This window comes from Osmerus mordax, chromosome 5, assembly GCF_038355195.1.
Source record: "Osmerus mordax isolate fOsmMor3 chromosome 5, fOsmMor3.pri, whole genome shotgun sequence".
NCBI lineage: Eukaryota > Metazoa > Chordata > Actinopteri > Osmeriformes > Osmeridae > Osmerus > Osmerus mordax.
In genome coordinates this window covers 11,094,835-11,114,297 of record NC_090054.1, presented here as the reverse complement: position 1 = coordinate 11,114,297, position 19,463 = coordinate 11,094,835, and the positions used below count along the sequence as shown (strand labels likewise).

At 48.5% G+C, this 19,463-nt stretch overlaps 1 protein-coding gene across 1 annotated transcript in view; it reads left to right on the top strand.

The window, feature by feature from the left end:
• LOC136943271 (EH domain-binding protein 1-like) overlaps window positions 1–19,463 on the top strand; it is a 103,619-nt gene that overhangs the window by 78,341 nt on the left and 5,815 nt on the right. The window lies entirely within an intron of this gene.

The window sequence follows — 19,463 nt, the reverse complement described above, 5'->3', positions numbered from 1 at the left end:
TCTCCCACCTCCTGTCTTCCAGAGGTGAAGAGGCAGAGGTCGGTGCCCGAGGATCTGAGGAGAGCAGCAGAGGACAGAGGCGGCCTGATGGATGTGGACGTGCGCCGGCCAACGGAAGATGAAGTACTGTCATGCATTCTTAATTGGACTCGTCTTCTGTCCCTCCGTCCCTCCCTCCCTTCCCTTAGATATGTCTATCAGGGACCACTTCTTCCTTCCCCTCCACAAAGAGATTTCCTGTATTGATCTAACAAGGGGGGTGGTGGGGGGGCGTTTTGGGGGCGGGGGGGGTGCATGAGGCTGTGAGATTTTAATTATTACAGTAGCAGATAATCGCAGGCCCCTCGCTTTTGAAGAGAGCGTGCGTAGACGTGTGTTTTAAAAGTCTGTTTGTTTGAAATGGAGTGTGTAGAGTCAGCGTGTGTGTGTGTGGACAAGCAGACTATGGGCAAATCTCTTTCTGCCCCCCCACCTTTACCCACCCCCCAGTGCCTGGGCCCCAGGGTTAATGGGTGTTGAACCTTTCCATTATCCCGATCAGCCAAGAATTACCTGCTGAATGATGTTTGCATTAATATAATATATATGGTAATTTCCCAGCTCTTAATTACGGCCGGGCCGAGCGCAGCAAGGGGAGTGGGCTGATCATGTGTAAAATTGATTTGCCAGGGAAAAAAATATGGTGATAGAGGCGCGGGCGCACAAGAAGGGGTTAGTGTGTGTGTGTGTGTGTGTGTTGGGGGGGAGGAGGGTGGGTTCTGGGAATCAGCCCCCTGACAGACACACACACACACACTCATTTGAAGAGAGCGCAGGAGGAAAAAGTGCTGTCCTGTGTGGAATCGAAAAAATGTTAAGTTTCTCTCTCTCCGCTTACTAGTTTCATTCCTATTAAGAAAATAGAGTGCATCAGCAGGAAAAAACATTTACAGTAGATATTTCCTGGCCATCCTTTAGTGGCACATATGAATAAACATCAACCCCTACACACACCTTTTGGAGGAGGCGTCCTCTTCAGGAGTATATACTAAACAGGACGAGAGGGGTGAAGAGGAGGTCAAACAGGGTCTGAAACCATCAACGTCTGTGTGCGCGGGCGAGTGTGTTTAAACCTCCCAGTGGGTGGAGCTTAACGTCCCAGTGGGTGGAGCTTAGGGCCTGCTTGTGAGAGTGGGTGGCTGTGTGATGAGGGGGGGGGGGGGGGTGGGGGTGGTGAGACAGAGAGACTTGGCGCTGATGGAAAGGTTGTGGGTTTACTACAAAGAGGAGGATCGAGACGAGGTCGAGGACGCTGAGCCCTAATTGGGCGGGGCAGGATGGGAATAGTGACCCCATTCGCCTCGTTCCCCAGGCAGATATAAACACACACACACAGTATAACCTCTCGTCATCCAATTAGGTTTGTGTGTGTGACATAAAGAATGTTTAAGAATGCAGTAGGACTACCTACCTTTACACTCCCAGTGTTTACATATGGTTCCCTAGGCTGTGGCAGCCCAAACCTATTCGACCATGTCGTGCCATAGTTTCATGATGAAGCCAAAACATTTCACGCCTCATTATGTAACATATTTTCTTTCTGAGACTTAACGTTCAACACGGAACACATTTTTGCTTCATTTCTTTGATGGATCTCCTCTAAATCTAGTCGATTTAGTTTTATGATCATTATGAACTGCGTTCAACTCTGTCGTTAACTATGCTTTGTGGGTGTTACTTTTTTAATATATATTTATCTATATAACCAATGTGTTTATGATTCAATTGTTTACTAAAGCACAACATTGCCTACAAGTGCACTAAGTTCTCCATAGATCTAGCCTCTTAAGTTGGCTCTCAGAGTGCACCAAATTGATGCATTGGAGCATCACAATGTAAAAGGTTTTCCTTGGACCTTCCTTACATTTACATTTAGTCATTTAGCAGACGCTCTTATCCAGAGCGACTTACAGTAAGTACAGGGACATTCCCCCGAGGCAAGTAGGGTGAAGTGCCTTGCCCAAGGACACAACGTCAGTTTGCATGACCGGGAATCGAACTGGCAACCTTCGGATTACCAGCCCGATTCCCTCACCGCTCAGCCACCTGACTCCTTCAGGGTCCAAAGTTCATCCAGCACATTCTCACACTGCTGTGGGAAACGCAGCAGGTTTACTAGCACCCAGTTTTACCAGCATCCGAATTAGAGACGCAGGTCACATGATTTGGGCCAAGACGACTTCGCCTAGACGACAACTTCCATCCAAGTTTTTGCTGCTGCCTATCACTAACCGGCGTTGTTTGTAGGCCCGTGTACACCGATGCCAGACAAAGCTGAACCATCTAGACAGCAGCAGCATCAAGGGCTGCTGTCAGGCCTCAACTCCCTCTGCTCAACTCCCTCTGCTCAACTCCCTCTGTGAACAGCGCTTTGTTCCCTCCGCAGCTGTTAGGAGAAGAAACTCATCTGAACGTGTTCTGTAACACCAACCCCACCGATGAACTCTCACCATCTCATCCTCCTTCCTTCCCTTCTCTCTCCTACTTCCTTTCTCCGTCCCTCCATTCTCACCCTCGACCCGTCCCGCCCCCTCTGTCTCTCCCCTTCCCTTTACCCTGTCTCCTTTCCTTTATTCTTGTCTTCCTCACTGCTCTCTCCCACCCTCTCTCTTTTCTGCTGTTTCCTTCTCATCTTTTTCCCTCCCTCACCTCCCTTCCCTCTCTCCCTCACCTCCCTCCCTCGTGTTTGTCCCCCCCTCCCTTTCTCTTCCCTCTCCTTGCTCTCTCACAGAAGGCGTTCAAAGACACCAGTCAGTATGTGGTCGGGGAGCTGGCCGCTCTGGAGAGCGAGCAGAGGCACATAGACGCGCGCGCGGCTCGCGTGGAGAAGAGGCTGCGCTATCTCATGGACACAGGTACCCAAGCCCAATTACACTGGAAAACTGTTTTGGCAAATTGAGCGTTCATACACGCGCACACACACACACGCGCGCACGCACACCGCGCTCAAACTCTTCTGGAGTTTTTTGGTGTCGGGATGTGTGTGAGCATCTTTGAAGCTCCCCCCCCTCCCCCCCTTCAAGCGCGCACACACACACACACACACTCAGTTCAGTTTTGCCGCATGGTGGATATGAAAAGAGGGGGTGGTGGAGGGGTGTGTGTGTGTGTGTGATGGAGGGATGAGGGAGAAGGGGGGGATGGAGTCTGGGATGGAAGAAGAAGAAGGGAGACCTCTCTGGGCCCGGGTGATAAGGGAGCCTTCATGGGGAAACGATAACCGGGTCTGATAGCAGGGGCCCACAGCCTCAGCCTTGCCAGCCTCAACACTATTGAACAGTGCGCTCAACCATGCAAGGATACACCCCCTTCCTCCCCCCAGCCCTTCGCCCTCCCCTAGTACATATCTGGCCTTCATTGATACGCTGCATAAGAGAAGGGGGGGTGGAGGGGGTTGTATTGAGTTATGGGGGTGAGAGTGGGGGGGGGGTACAGAATTGTAAAATAACATTGAATGGCTACGTGACACAGCTTATAGTCTACAACACACTCACGCTCGCGCACACAACACAAAAAAATATATATTTTGGCAGTGTACGGCACAAGATTGTGTGGTTTCGCTAGATTTGGTGGGTGGGGGTGAGCAAAGCTTTGTAAAAAAAAAAAAAAAAAAAAAAAAAAAACATGGCGGTGTGCACAGCCAAAAGGGGGGGGGGGGGACGGGGGGGGGGACGACACTATTGAGTCTGTAACTGAAATTTGAGAAACGCATCTTGTCGATGATACTAAACAATAATTCCCCCCCGTCCAAGAGTCAGTTTCTCAATTGGGGAGGGAGTGAGGTGGGGAAGAGATGGAGAGATGGGAGGGAGGGCGGGCGGGCGGGAGAGGGAAACTGGGACGGTGGGATTTACTCGCCTCCTCCCCCCATCCCATTTGGGCCGATATCAAGACTATCTCTCCATTTGTTGTGTTTGCTTTCCTCCTTTCGCCTCCTTCCCTCCATGCCCTCTACCCCTGTCGAAGCCCATGCCATTGTGTCAATCTGAAGGGCTTTTTTCCACTGATAAAGCCCGCTCTACCCAGCGAGGAGCCAGGTTATTTACTTCCAAACACCTTCAGCCAAAAGATATATATATATATATATATCTACACACACACACAAACACCCCCGTCCCCCCCCCCCGAAAAATGAGATTCTGTAGAAAGAAGAAGCAACAGACAAGTGAGGACAGAATGGCAATGGTGTATCAGGGAGAGACATTCCCCCGGACGCGTCCAAACCACCTTGTACAATCAGTCACAAATGAAATGGTGGAAACGCGGCGCGGGAGTGAACACTGCCGCTGCTTTTATGCCGCGCTTCCCCCCCCCCTCCCTGCTCCCTCTCTCCCCCAAACTCCTCGGCTTACGAGGGACTTGATGTTCCTTCTCCACGCTCTTGACCCCTCCGCGTGATACGGGTCGGTCTGGGTTGCAGGAACCCTTCTGAGTCCCTGCTTTACCTGCTCCGAGCCCGGTCCGAAAGGATGCTAACGGCTGCTCAGGCCCTGCCTCTCAGATGGCATGCTACCATCCTATTAGTATTCACTCTGTCTTCAATACTTAGTACACATGTTGGAGTATGCTCTCATACTGCATCGGGTGGCATTTCGCAGTATGCAAGCCAGCACTGCTCTGACCACCTTAGTTCATTCATACTGTCTGCAACAAGTATGCACTAGGTAAGCACAGATGTAGTCAAGTAAAAGGAATGCAATTTATGACGTGCCCAAGGGCTTCATTTGGAATGAGGTCACTGTTACATGAAAGCTTTCGTGATATACAACCAGTCAAACCTGTACTTATGCTACCATTATATTTAGTGCCAATTGAGTTTTTAGCACATCGGAACCTTTTATGTTTTCTGCATTCCTGTTTTATTGCAAAAGTGACAGTGTAGAGGGCCAGGAGATGTAGAGAGAGAGTGGGGGAGGACATGCAGGAAAAGGCCCAATCTGGGGGCTCCTGCTGTAAGGCCTACGTGCTCCGCGCTCTACCAGGCCCTCTACCAGGCCCTCTACCAGGCGCTTCACCCGATGAGCCACCAGGAGCTCTACCCTGTGAGCCACCAGGCCGCGCGTTGATTGAAAATAACACGGGCAGCCCGCAGTAGCCGTCTCCCAAAGTCAGTCAGCGCTCCGCAAGACGTGCAGCTTGCAGGCTGCGGTGTGTTACCCCAGCGCGGGGCCCGTCAGCAGCCGAGTGCAGGAGTCTCGGCCCACTGGGGAACAGGACTAGCCTGTCGTTCAGGAACACCAGGTACTCCACTGCTAGTGGCTGAGGAGCAACACGGAGGGCATGGTCTGTGTTTACTGACTGAGGCTAGGATCTAGAAAGAATGGGGTTTCTAGAAATGACATCAACGCCATTGACTAAAGGGACTTTAGAAAAGAATTCATTTGTCATTCATGTTAAACCTTGATGGTGGAACATAAATACAGTACATACATGCAGTACATATGTACAAACATGCAATGTAGTGATCACATCCAGGTTAAAGAAATAATACTTGTAATATAGAAGTAATTACATGGGTAAGTTGTGTTTTGCTGATTTTTTTTTTTCTTTCTTAAACTGTATTCCCTTTCACTGAAGTACAGATGGAAACATTGCCCAGGTGCAGACTACCGGTCCGTCTGGGTCTTGCCATGGTAAAGTTCAGAAGTGTGACTCTGCCTGGTGTGGTGTGGTGTGTGTCTTTGCTGTGCATGGCCCGGACAGCTGTTAGGTCTGATGACGATGTCTGAGGAGACATGAGGCTGACCCGTGATTTCTGCTCTCTGCTTCAGCAGAATTCTGGTTCAGGTTTGCTGTGCCCCCCCCCTCTCTTCCTCTTCTCTTCCTCTTCTCTTGTTCCCTCCCTCTCTCTTTTTTTTTTCTATCTCTCCCATCAGTCTGTCTTATCATTTCCCCCCTTCTCTTTCTCCCTGCCATGCCATTTCAGTCTTTCATTTCGGTATCTCTCTCTTTCTCCCCTTCCTCTCTCTCCTTCCTCCCCCCCCCCCCCCCTCCCGTTCCCCAGTTAAGGCACAATGCAGAATATTTGCAGCGTTTTCTATTACGTCGGGGGCTCCCCAGATGAATTCAAAGTAATTGGGGTGGTTAATTTATTTACTCAGAGGCAGTTCACAGCACATTAAATAATAGAGATAATTGAACAAGAATTGTCAAGTGTCTTCTGATATCAGACACATTACAGGAGGGAGTGTGCATAAAACTCCATTTCTATGCCCCCATTGTTTATGGTAATTAAGTACACAGATTTATTCCTTGGTTGCCTTCCAAGCTTATGGCAAGCGCCATTGTTGTCTTCTATTAATATGTAATCAGTAAATAGTTTAATTTTCTAATCTGCGGTTGGAGAATTCACTTTCTAACAACTCTTAATTACTGCTGGGCTCTAATGAGGCCCGCAGTGCCGCCCCGGCCAGCCAATCAGCAGCCAGCTGGGGTCGGGGGGGGAATTTGAATTCCTGGGGGCGGCCCTTTGCCTAATGAACTTGTTATTTCTGCGCCGGGGGAAGCAGTGTCCTTCACAGCTGCAACGCCGGGACAGCGTTCACCTAACCTTATGACGGTAACATAGGAAGGAGAGGAGGGGTGCTGTTAATAGATGTTGAAATGATGTAAAAGTATTTATATGGGTTTTATTGAAATTATATAATATTTTTCGTTTATGTTAGTTACTCTAATTATAACGCTTTAATTCATTTATCTTAAATAGTATTGCTGTCACATCCTGCATTTGTGTGTTTTACATGGTTTCTATGTTTGCATAGCAGGTTATGTAAGCATAACAACAAGGTTCTGTCATTTAATGTCTTTATTAGTTACAGTACCACTCAATAGAACCACTGATATACTTTTGACTGTGTAGGTGTCATGTCTTGAATGGCTATTGTGCAGAAAGAAAGCCCTGTAAATATCTAACTCTTTTATTGAAATTCCAGCCTCAGATACTGGAAAGCATTCAAATGTATTCTTTGCATGTCGGAATCCTCTGGCCCCTTTTTGAATACACCCCGCAACCCCCTACCTGGCCCCAGCGCCTATTTACACACACATACAATTTCAAAATGAATATATAACGCGTAACAATGGACGCAATTATCCAAATAATGGCATTTAGCCGTGCCGGCGAGCCAGCCCCTCACCTACTGAGCATGTGATAAGAGATAAACAACACACGGAGAAGAGAGAAGAATGAGTTTTAGACCCCGAGATTAACATACGTTTAAAAATTGCTCTTGAGGCCGATAAGATTGACACAGGGTTTTATTGCAACCAGCCCCTAATCCCTTTTTGTGTCTGGGCGTCGGGGAGCGGGAGAATCTTTCCAGAAGGATACAGCGAGGGCTTAATGCAAGTTTACAGACAGCCAGCCCCTATATCCTCTCCTTCAGTCCTGTATGCGAGGAGAGAGGCGCACATGCCTTCACATCTGAATGCTGCCGTTTGAGTCGGCCCTCCCAGCTGCTCCTGTGTTCTGGGTGCTGTGTCGACACCTCGTCCACCTGTCGCCCTGGAGCCTTGCCGGATGTGGGCGCATCTTTCAGCTGTATAGTAGCTGTGGAAAAGATATGTGTATTTTGACACAGCGTGTATGGTTGGTTATGTAAATATGGTGCTGCTGTAAGTGTAAATATTCCGGGGTTTGATATTAGGCCGTATCTTTCTCCGGCTCTCGTGGTGACGTTTGTTGTGTGCGCGCGCGCGCGCGCGAGTTCATATTTCTGCAGCTTTAAGGAATAAGTGTGTACCTCTCCAGTGCTTGCGCGCCCGTCGGTATAAGCCAGTGTTGTGGTGGCGTCAGCCACTAGTTTGACTAAAGATTTAAGCTCAGCGACGTGAGTGGCATGGGGGAGGATGCATTTCTCTTCTCACATGCCACGCACACACACTTCCCGTCTCGTTGTGGCAACACAAACAGCCGGCACAGCTTTAAGTATATTATCAGGACCCGTTCTTTCAGAGACGCATTGCTAAAGAAGCTTAACATTAATTATTGTAACTTTGGGCCGATTACATCCGCGCCTGCCTTGTAAGCACAAGCAGCCTCGTGTTGACCTCCTGTGTGAGAGCTTAAAGACACAAGAATGGCATTTTACCAACTTTAATGGGATAACCAGTATAATCTTTCAGCACTAAGAGGAGAAAAAGTGCTGGGACCATAATACCCTCCCCAGTTCTGAGAGGAGAAAGAGAGGGCTCTGGTGTCGTCGGAAATTAGCGCTCTCACTCAATTATTTGTCATAGTGTCGTCGCCAGTTCCTTTTTCTCCAATATTCTCTCTCAAATTGTATTTATACGGGATGTCTGTTTCCTCTTGTGCTTTGCTCTTGTGAAAGGAAGAAAAGCAACTTCCTCAACAGTTTGCCTTTAGTGCGTGAAGCAGGATTGAAAAGGATTCCCGAGTTGATATCATCTGCAACCTGCTTACATTTCCTCGTTAAGAGTACAGGCTAATAGACCCCTTAATACGTAATAGTAAAGTTGCCGTTTTCTCAACAACAAAAAATGATTAAATAAAACCTGTGTGTGCGGTTAGCAATGTGAACACATTTCCATTTTCCTCTTGTTTGTAAGTGCTACAAACAATGGTTGTTTTGGCTTGTTTTTTAGTGTGTGTCAGTGGCCGCAGGGTTTCATTGAGTTAGGAAACAGATTATACCCGCCCTCCCTCACTTAATCTTCCCGGCCATTTGAATGTTTGAGCAGCAAAACTATTTAATTAGTTAACTTGCAAGGGGACTCTTCTTCACAAACCCCCCCCCCCCCCCCCCCCCCCCCCCCAGTCCACTCCGACTCTTTCACTTTAACCCCTTACCTCCCCACCCCATCCTTCCATTCCCAGATGTGCATTTTTTTCTTTCCTTTTTTTCCTCCCTTCTTCCCAGCTCTGTGTCAACTCTTTCAAACATTCTTTAACAGTCAGGATGAAAGGGGGATTTTTAGGAAGATTAGGGAGCGGGGATCCTCTAGGCATTGTCTGCGAATCCTCAGATAAAACGAGCTGGGGTGGATGAAGTCGACGGGAGGGAGGTCGGGATGGAGAGGAGGGGAAGGCAGCGCTGGGGTTGAGGGGTGAGCCCGGAGGGAGGGGGGCGGGGACAGTAACTAACTGCCCACTGCCATCCGAAGACTTGTTATTTAGATTTTGATCATTAAAACCTGCATATGAAATAATTGGCTTCCAGCCTTCCTTCCCTCCCTCCTCCCCTCCCTCCCTCCTCTTTCCTTTCTCTTTTCCTCTGTATCCTCTATCCCCCCTTCGTGTCCTTCTTGTTTGCGGTTTGGCTGCTTTGGCTCTTCGAATAATTTCTGGTCGCGAGCTAAAGTTGCCGGGTGTGATGGGGGCTGCCTCTCGGGCCGCCAGTGATAGGGCCGATTAACATTTGGTGGGGGTGGAGGCTGGTGCTTATGATAATCTCCTCTTTATTGCACCGTCCCGCCATTGCTTTTATCAGCCGCCACTCCAACTGCGACCCCAGCAGAAGTCCCTCCCCCCTCCAAAAAAAAGAGGTGCCAAGCAAATCCACACACACGCTCACACACACACACACACACAGTGCAAGAGCACATCCATTCACACAGCCCCAAAAACATTATGGCACAGAGACAGAGAGTAGCTTTTTAGTTTTAGTTTTGTTTCTAGTTTTTTTGTGTGTGTGTTGGAGCTTAGTCCTGTTTATTTTCCAATGCAAAATATTTCCTTTGATTTGAAATTATCTCTGCGTTTTGGTTTTGAATTTAAGCTCTGAGACATTTTAATCCGTTTTTATGTATGCTTCGTGTTTGTGTTCTAATGTAAACTTTATTTTGTTTGCGTATTTAGGGAAATTAATTGGAATTTTTTTCTACTATATGCCTGTGGTTTATGGTGGAGTGGGGGTGCAGTCTTTTGCATAATTGATCATTATTTGGTTAACAAATTGCAGCCCAACGACATAATTGAATTTCAGCTATGCCAGTCAATTAATAGGGCCTTTCTCATGGTAACTGACGCAGAGACACTCGACAATGCAGGTTAATGACCGGGGCTGGGTCGGTAATGACACCATTCAGTTGCTAACACGCCTGCCCACTATGCCACTCTTGTCATTCCCCCCTTCCATTCCATTTCCCATTGTAATGACCACTCCGGGCTACAGATTCCAACAGCTGTCTTTCCCAATACATTCCCATTAGAATAGCAGTTTAGGGGGACAGTTAACATGTGTATATTGACTCTCCATGCCTGAGTATGTGGGGGAGAGGGGGGGGGGGGGGGTTAGGGATAATACGCTATTTCAGTTCTTGAGCGATACAGTAGTATTGAGGCTGATTATAACAAGGGGAGGATATTTTTGGCTGTCCTTAAGCAAACCTTGAATAAAGGAGATGGATAGAGAGAGGGGGGGGGGGGGGGAGTGGAAGGAAACCCCAGAATCCACAATCAAGCTGTAAGGGAGGATGACTAACGGTGTTAGCACACGCACAGCCATTACTTGAGTCGCCGATTAATTCATTAAGCAAATTCAACATTAACCGCTCCGGCCTCCCGTGGAAAGGCGTGCAATATGACACCTCTCAAATTTGTTCTAACATCCCCATGTCCCCGGGGGGGGGTGAGGGGGGGGGGGGGGGGGGGGGTGAGCATGCCTCCCCTTCGCTAATGGAGGGGGCGGGCCCAATTATGCAAAGCAGGCCCGGGCTGTCTGTCAGCAGACCAGGGGGCAGCTCCTCTGGGGGTTATCACGCTTGTCTGTTTCTCTCTCTTCCTCTCTCTGTCACTCTTTCTATATAAGGGTGTTATTTTCCCTACGTGTATTTCTATAAGCTTCCTCTCCTTCCCCTCTCTCCTACCCTCACCCTTTGTTGTTGTTGTTGTATAATCCCTTAGCGGGCCTGTCTCTCGTCTTGTATGTTCCTTCACCCAAATGCTAGCCCCCGACAGATCACTTGAGAGCTGACACAACTGTTGAGTGGCCAGATGTTGCATGCAAGCTGTCTGGTGAGGTGCTCTCTGCAGGGAGCCTGGCTTTGTCTTTCTGTTCACAATCAAAAGTCACTCCACTCCTCCCTCCACCCCTCCCTCCACTCCTCCTCAAGAACCCGGATGTTGAACAACTGTGTGTGTGTGTGTGTGTGAACATACACTCAGGGAGAAACCTCCTACCTGGCTTTACTCACCAAAACCACCCCCTCTCTCTCACACACACACATTTTTTCTGTCCTCTGGAGCTTGTGTTTGAGCACCATATCCCTTAAGGCTGGTGCTCGCCAGACCCCAGCTAGATGGCATTGTAGCCCCCCTCTATACAAATCTATTTACATTGGAATAGGAGCCCAGCAAGGGGGCCTAGGTGGGCTCCTGTGACTCAGGCAAACGAAGAAGCAGTGAAGAACCAACTAACCCAAGGCCCTAACAAATACATGAAGGCTTGGCTAAATCCCAGAGATAATGGCTGCTGTGTTAAAGACTAAAGCATGGCGAGAGAAAGGGGGAGGGGGGGGGGGTGAGTGAGAGGGAGAGGGAGAGATTGAGAGGGGGGGGGGGAGAGGGGATTACTCTGGCGTTTTGCATCAGTTGCTTTCTGCTGGGTGGCCCTCCTTGTCAAAGAGAAGAAGGGAGAGAGGGGCAACTGCAGGAGAGGGAGGAAAAAGAGAGTAGGGGGGAGAGGGGGAGAAAGAGAGGGAGGAGAGTGTTTAACGCCACAGCCGTTCACATGGCACATTGAGAAAAGGAGTGCTCTTAATTCCATCAAAGCAGGCCCTAAGAATCGGCCATTAATTTATTCCGACCTCCCCACCCCCCACCCGACGATCTCCACACCCCCATCCATTGTCCCCTCAATTGTTGATCGTTTCTGTAACATCTGGTCCATATCACACAGCCATAAGCAACAGTCCTCCAGCGCGTGTGAGAGCGTGCATTCGTATGTCGGTGGGCACAATAGGATGGACTGCATTTACATGTTTCAATATTCCATAGATGATTAAAGAAAAGAGGCCTTGCAGTGATTTGGTGGTTGATAAAGGTCTCCCTTTGAAGGTTGATAACCTACAAACCAGGGTCACCAAAATGACTCGAGTGGAACGATAGACGGATGGAGAGGAAGAGAAAGGGAGGCTTGTATCGGAAGAATGAATTGATTGTGTTGTTAAATGTTCATCACATATTTAAAGCAGGAACTAACCAGGCAGCAGGCAGGTTTGTATGTGAGCCACATCAGGGCCTGTGGAACACAACTGACAGTGTGTGTGGAATCCCTGCCCTTGATTGGAGGGTGTCGCAAGGGCCAGCAGATTATAACCGGCCATAGTTGCTCCCTCCAGCTCCAGGGATGAGCTGAGCTGTTGACATTCTGCGGGGTCATCATCCCCAGATAGCAGGGGCCAATCGCCGGGATCACACTGATAAACCCCCCCCACACACACACACACACTAACTCACGCACACACAGGCACACATACACACCACTAGACCTTTACCCAACCTCTCCACAGCCCATTTTGCTTCCAGCTTGGGAGAAGGGGGAATTCAATAGAGAAAGAGAGAGAGAGGTGGGGAGAGGATGAGGCTACAACAGAGAGAGGGAGTGAAAGTGACACCGTGGGCTAGGCCCAGGTCCTCAAGGTGTGTATTTAGTGTGTCATATTCAGCAGGATATCGTTGACTACGTTGAGCTCATCGGAGCGATGAGCGTGTCTCGTATTTGACGTTGGCGCGACACTTCGCGACGTCACTCCTCTTTGACACGGCAGGTTTTTTTTCGTCCCACGAGTGAAACCTGAGGCTCAGAGAGTGGGAGCCACGCGGGCACCTACGCTGTCTGTCTGTTTGTCTCTCTGTCTCTGTCTGTCTGTTTGTCTGTCTCTGTCTGTCTCTTTGTCTCTGTCTGTCTCTCTTTCTGTTTGTCTCTGTCTTTCTCTCTTTCTGTCTGTCTCTGTGTCTGTCTGTCTTTCTGTTTGTCTGTGTCTGTCTTTGTCTGTCTGTCTCTTTCTGTCTCTCTCTTTCTGTCCTGTCCCTTCTCCCGCCATCTCTTTCTCTCTTCTGTTTCTCTCTTTCTACTTGTCTCTCTCTCCTTGATGCATGTGCTTGGTACATGTGCATGATGCTGACACCTCTTATATAACTGCCCCTTCTTCTTTACACACACGCACCCAGACACGCATACACACTCGCTCCCTGTAAAGGTCCCTCAAGCAACAAGGGGGTCTCGTTCTACAGAGAAAGACCCCCGAATGAAAGGGAGCGGTATGCAGCCTGCACTTAGCATGTGGTCTCTATCTATCTATCTCACTCTGTCTCCTTCTCTTTCTCTCCGTCCTGCCCCTGGACCCTCCACACACACACACCCCTCCATAATTGCACCCACTCTTCCCCTCTAATAATCAAAAAAGCCCCCCTGTGGTAGAAGTACCTCGCATTAGGGAGCGTGGAGATCACTCCTCCGTTAATAGGATGATGTCTTTTGGCTTTTGTCATGAGATTATTAGGCCCCAGATAGCTTCCCCTCTCCTCTCCTCTCTTCTCCTCCTCTCAGCTCTTACACACAGTGCCTTGGAGAGTCCCAGTCGAGTGGAGGTAGAGAAATACCAGGCGAGGCCATTGTTCGGGAGCTTGTATAGTAAAAAGCGGGCTTAATGATATACCTTATAGGGGGGTAACACCAGGTGAGCTACTGTCAGCTACTCAATTGCTACTGGCAAACACACACACACTGTCTCCCCCTATCCCCTCATCTGCCCCTTCTTGCTATATTAATTACCTGAAGTGTTATGGTCTTGTCGAAATGCTCTTGATTCAGACACACACCACGTACAACACAGCCTGAGCTAGCCTAAAGTGCCGGGGAAGAAAGTAAAGCAATACCTTTAGCAATGTCGATGGTGACTTTAATAAGAAAGGTTTATTCTCTACCTTCAAAAGATTATTTTTGTATTTTTTTAACACCATTGTTCCAAATGGTTTCCAGGTTTCTCAGACACTTAAATTAGTATACTGTAAATACATTTTTTATGGTTGTAGATTTAGAATGTCGCTGGATTTTGTTCAATTCAGTGACTGTGGCAATATTTTTATGATGATTACTTGGAGTAGAAATAAAGGTTCAGTACTGCTTTTTTCACCTGTTCATGTCTCATATTGTGGTTAGGTTTATACAGATACTGTGCTATGATGTGCTTTAATATGTGTGTGCGCGCATACGGCCCAATGGTGCCGTGGTATCAATGTGTCCCTGTATCTTGTTCGTTTCTCTCCCTGTTTGTATGTGTGTGCTAGCGAGGCAAGCTCATGTCGCTAACGTGTGTTTGTGTGTGTGTGCACGCGCGTCTTATGTACACACGTCTGGCCTTCTAACCCGGGCTGAGATAGACAGGACAGTGTGAACCTGAAGAGAGAGAGGGACTGCTGCCACCAGCCCATAGTCTGCCACTCTCTGATAATGTTTATTGATTTGGAGGAAAAACACAATTTGATGGAGTGGGGGAGCGAGGGAGAGAGGAAGGGGAGTGGAGGAGTGTATTTGTGTGATTGTCACGGCTCGTCTGATGCTGCAAGACAAAATGAATTTACTGGCGGTATGACTTCTGGTGTCGTCTGACCCACTTTTTCTACATGCGAATGGTTTCCCAAATAAACCGTATGGAAATGGAAGGGTAGAAAAACAAAAGGAGGGAGTAGCTGGATTAGAGGCTCTGATGAGAGTCTCTGTTCAGCAAGGTGAACTACCGAAATACACATTTCAGCTTAAGCGGAAATCTATTACTGAGGGTTGTTTGCACAAGAATCTCCCAACCTTACTCCTTACACACACACACACAAACACACACACACAGAACTTTGTGGTGAAGTGAGAGGTGTTTGGAGGTTGTCAGGCTGCTAGCTTCTGGGTTGGCAGTGTTTGTCCAGGGGTGTGTGTGTGTACCGAGAGGGAGAAGTGATAGAGAGCGAGGGGAAGAAATATTTGGGGGGCAAACCCATCATCTGTGTCGAGCTTTCTCACTGACACACACACACACACACAGGGAACACACATTCAGACAATTACATGAAAGGCGCTGGGGTGATAACGGTGTATGTACAGACTCAAAGTACCCATCTCATTAAAAGCGACTTTGCCGACCCCTCTCCTCGCCCTCCGAGTTTGTCTCCCTGCCGTTTAACACCACTTATGATTATGAATTCCCTCCCTCCGCCTCCTCTCTCCCACCCCCACCCCCTCCCTCCCCTCTGCCGTCATTGTAAGCCGTAAAGCAAGCATTCGTTGACAATTGACACCAGTGGAAAAGGCGGCCATTGAAACCTGTACGAGGGGAGGCTTTTTTTTTCGTCTCTCTCTCCCCCCCTCCCCCCCCCCCCCCCCCCCCCCACACACTTTTCTTCTCTTCCTTTACCGGGGGAGGCAAGAATGAATTGCTTAATGTGTTCCATTCACAGACATTATATCCAGGTTCAATAAAGCAGGAATTTGCTCCATTCGCCAGACCATTGTAGCATTGAAGAAAGAGAAAAGGCCTTACACCCTCCCTAAAACCCTCCGACCTGCTCCGGGAGCGATGTGGAGAGGACGAGTGGGGGGGATGGAAAATGGAGATGGAAAGTGTGTGACTGGGATATGAGTTGCAATATCCTATTGGTGATTTTTGGTTTACATTCGAATTGTCATTTCAATAGTTTGATCGAGATTGGAGGGCTTGGTTAATTTGGATAACTGTGTAGCTGTCCTTTAAAGCCAGCCCTTGGGAATATAAAAGAGAGAGAGTGCTGAAGAGAGGCTGAAATTGAGTTAGCATTTAACCAGTTTGGCTTGAACAAGAGAGAATGTGTTTGACCTGTTATGCCACCAGTGACAGTCCTCTTCTCTGGTACAAAGGCCTGCTTTGCCTTATCCAGAAGATTAGCGCTAGAAGGCTAGACCAAAGCTAAACTAGCTAGCCTGCTAGTGGGTTCTTTTTTCTTTCTTTCTCACACACAAACACACACACTCTTGCTCTCACACACACACTCTCTAATTCTCTCTCTCACACACACACACACACACACTCTCTGTTGTCCGCTAACAAGGCACTAGCTCCTTTAGCTTGCTCGGCCACTCACAGTAATTAAATCAAGCCTTTAGTAGGCTACTTACTTACCCACAATCCCCGCACCCCCTCCGGTCACCACTGCAAACCCATCAGATTACTTCAGCCCCCCCCAACCCACCCCCTTCATGCATATTCAGATCGCCACGGCGACGGCTTCTTAATGAGCTCTTACTTAATCACGGGAAACAATGTTCATCTTGTGCTTTTTCCCCCCCCCCCCTCCGTTCTTTATTGCTTTTGTGTTTGTCTCCCTCCTTGTGGTCCCTGCTGGACACCCACAGTAGCAGCAGAAGGGAGAGCGTAGAGCAGAACACGAGGCTCGTACCACAATCAAACACTGTGGAGCGTTCAGAATGGGACTCAGACGAAGAGCAGAAGTTTCTGTGTGCTGCACCCCCCTCCCACACACACACACACACACCCTGTTCCCTTTAAAAAAGTCTGATAGACAAATTGGATTATTTCTTATTGGATTAAACAGAAAAATGGACGGATAAGAAATGAGAAGAGCGTGCTGTGATCACAGGCTATATTATATTTCTTTTCTCTCGTTCTCTTTTATTCCCCTTCACTTCCCTTTGTCCAGTCTTCCTTTATTGACAGAAACAATGGTTTTTGCCTGACCAGTCAAGCCAATTATTACTGGTGAGGTTGGATGAAATCATAACATGCAGACGTTTGATTGAAAAAAGAGGAACTAGGTTTGGCTTCCAACAATGTAAACAGTTCACTTAACAATTCACAGATTTACATAAAGGCTGAAGTCTGCACCAGTCCAAATTTTTTATTTTATTTGCATGGTTCAAGTCAGTGTGTGTGTGTGTGTGTGTGTGTGTGTGTGTCACTGGGTGTAGCTGTCAGGTGATAATCAGTGTGGGCCACCAGGACAAGCTGCAGGTTTAGCACCACAGGGGGTTTTCATTATTCCTATCTGGTCTGAATGGAACACGGGCCAAGATGGCTATCTTAATCTTATTTGGCTATAGAAGCTAGCTTGCTCACCCACACACACATTCTCCACTTGGCCACGAGCCTCGTGATGCACCTTGTTCTTTGTTGTGTGTGTGTGTGTGTGTGAGGACGAACGGAAATCTGATCAAGTGCTAGGATGTATCGCGAGTATCTTGTTTGTTTCTGTGTGAACGTGTGTCCGGCCTTTGATTGTATCTTGACGTATGTGTGCACGACCATTTTGGTACGGGAAGCTAGTGGGGAGTCGTTTCATAAAGCCTTTTCATCCCTTTTTTTTCTTGGACAGTGTAAGAAAAGCCCCTGGTCTGGAGGTATAAGAGAGGGGCTGAGCCATAACGCATCGTGTCCCACACCGTATATTATGTGGGAGCAACGTCCCAATGTGCTTACAGAACAACTAGACAATTCAGGATGTTTGAAGGGACACCTTTGTTACCATGTGTGTGTGGCTGGTAGAGGACAAAGCAGACACCTGAGGTGTCCTGAGGTCAGAGTTGAGCTTGACAAAGAGGTAAACAAGCAGCTGTTCTCTGCCCTAACCCCCCCCCCTCCCTCCATCCACCTTCCTCTGCCCCTCTAGACCATTCCAGCTCCTTCCACTTGCTCCTCCCTATCTTACTCCACACCTGCCTTTCTCCCCTTCGCTGTTTTCCCCCCCCACCATCCCAAATCACCCCTTTTTTTCCTCACCCAAACTTCTCTCTCCCTAAGGTCTCCTAATTGTTCTATCCTCCATTCCCCCTCTCCCTCCTCCGTCTCCTTCTCTTCCCCCGTCCCCTCTCACCCAGAGGCCCCCCCCCCCCGCCCCCACTCTCCCCTCCATTCAAGGATGAGGGCGGCTGGCGGCGGGGGGATAGCTTCCCTAATCCCCCCCTCGTCTTCCTCCCGCCTCGCCACAATGTCACAGGAGCTTAATATCAGCCATTATTATTTGCTTGTTTTATATGACAGTGTGGCGGCACAATGACCTGTCAGAGTGGGGGTTTACACCCCCCCCCCCCGCCCAAATGTCGTCCATTTCAAAGTTGACTACAGTAATCCAGGCACCGGCGATTCTTTAAATCCTGACATCCCTTTTGACTCGCGCACACGTACCTAAATGAAATTCCATACATCTGGTATAGCTCAGAGCATCCGAAATGTTCGCACAGCAGCCTATTGTCATCCTCGGTGCAGAACAATCCCTCTTTTCCGGCTTGAGTGACACTGCGTTGTGTGTGAGAAACAACACGCGCGCGCACACACACACACACTGCCCAGATGACTCTCGTCTCTCTTGGTTCTGAGAAACTGAAAAAGATAGTCTTGCACCGAACTTTGTGATCACAGCAGCACTCGTAAAAAAAGTGCGTGCCCCTTTCTTAATCTCTTCCTTAGTCTCTCTTGCTCTCTCCCTCTGCCTACCCAATTACAAATATGAGCGTTGTGTCCTCATGCAAATTCTATTGTCTAGGCTTGTCAGATCATGTCAGCTATGAGGGAACCTGCTGAGTTGGTAGAGAGACAGAGAGCGTGAATGACTGAGAGAGGTGAAAACATAAGCCCTAAAGAGATCTCTCATCTCTCCCCTCCTTCCCCTTCAGAAGACATAATGAGTGTCAGTGTAATGCTGCTAATACCCAACACCGACTACATCCGCACATCTCGACACACACTTCACTGACTCAAACCACACACACACACACACATATCTGACAGCGACTTGAGAGTTGTTTTCCCTCTGGCTCAACATACCTTTCACACATATCATTATATTGCGTTCAGAACACATTAACAAGCCAAAGAGGCTTATTACTGAGCCTCAACATGAATCACGATTCAGCCGTGTGAACCGGAGGTTTGACCTGAGGCTGGGGACTGAGGTTCACAAGAGGCGCTCGCCAGCCTCTCGATGTGCTATGTTAGCAGGTAGAGGCGCTACGTTAGTATGTAGAGGTGCTGTGTGTTTGCTGGCCCGCTGAGTGATGAGAGGGATGTGTACTGCCCACAGCGCAGGGCTCCAGTCTATAAAAGAGCTTGACTGGTCGTCGCAGAGTTAATCCCGCCACCGGTTGAAGTCATATTGACGTCGTGAAGGCTTGGGGCGACGCAAGTGTTTACCCAGTGAAGACGCGTGCATTTACACACACACACACACAGCCAGCCGGCCCGGAGTAATGGCACAAATAGCACCTCCCTGAGAATGTAAGGTTTATTTACATTAATCCATGTGTTTGTGGTGCTCAATATGGGATACCTGAGTGATGTTTGTGATGCTTTTCATTGTCTTTTTCGGATTTTTATTTCAACATTATTTCCAGCTTGGTGGCGGTGAGTGTGTGTGTGAACAAGCAGTTATAGGGCTGTGTGTGTGTGCTCGTTCCAGGGAACAACAAGGAGGAGGAGGAGGCCAT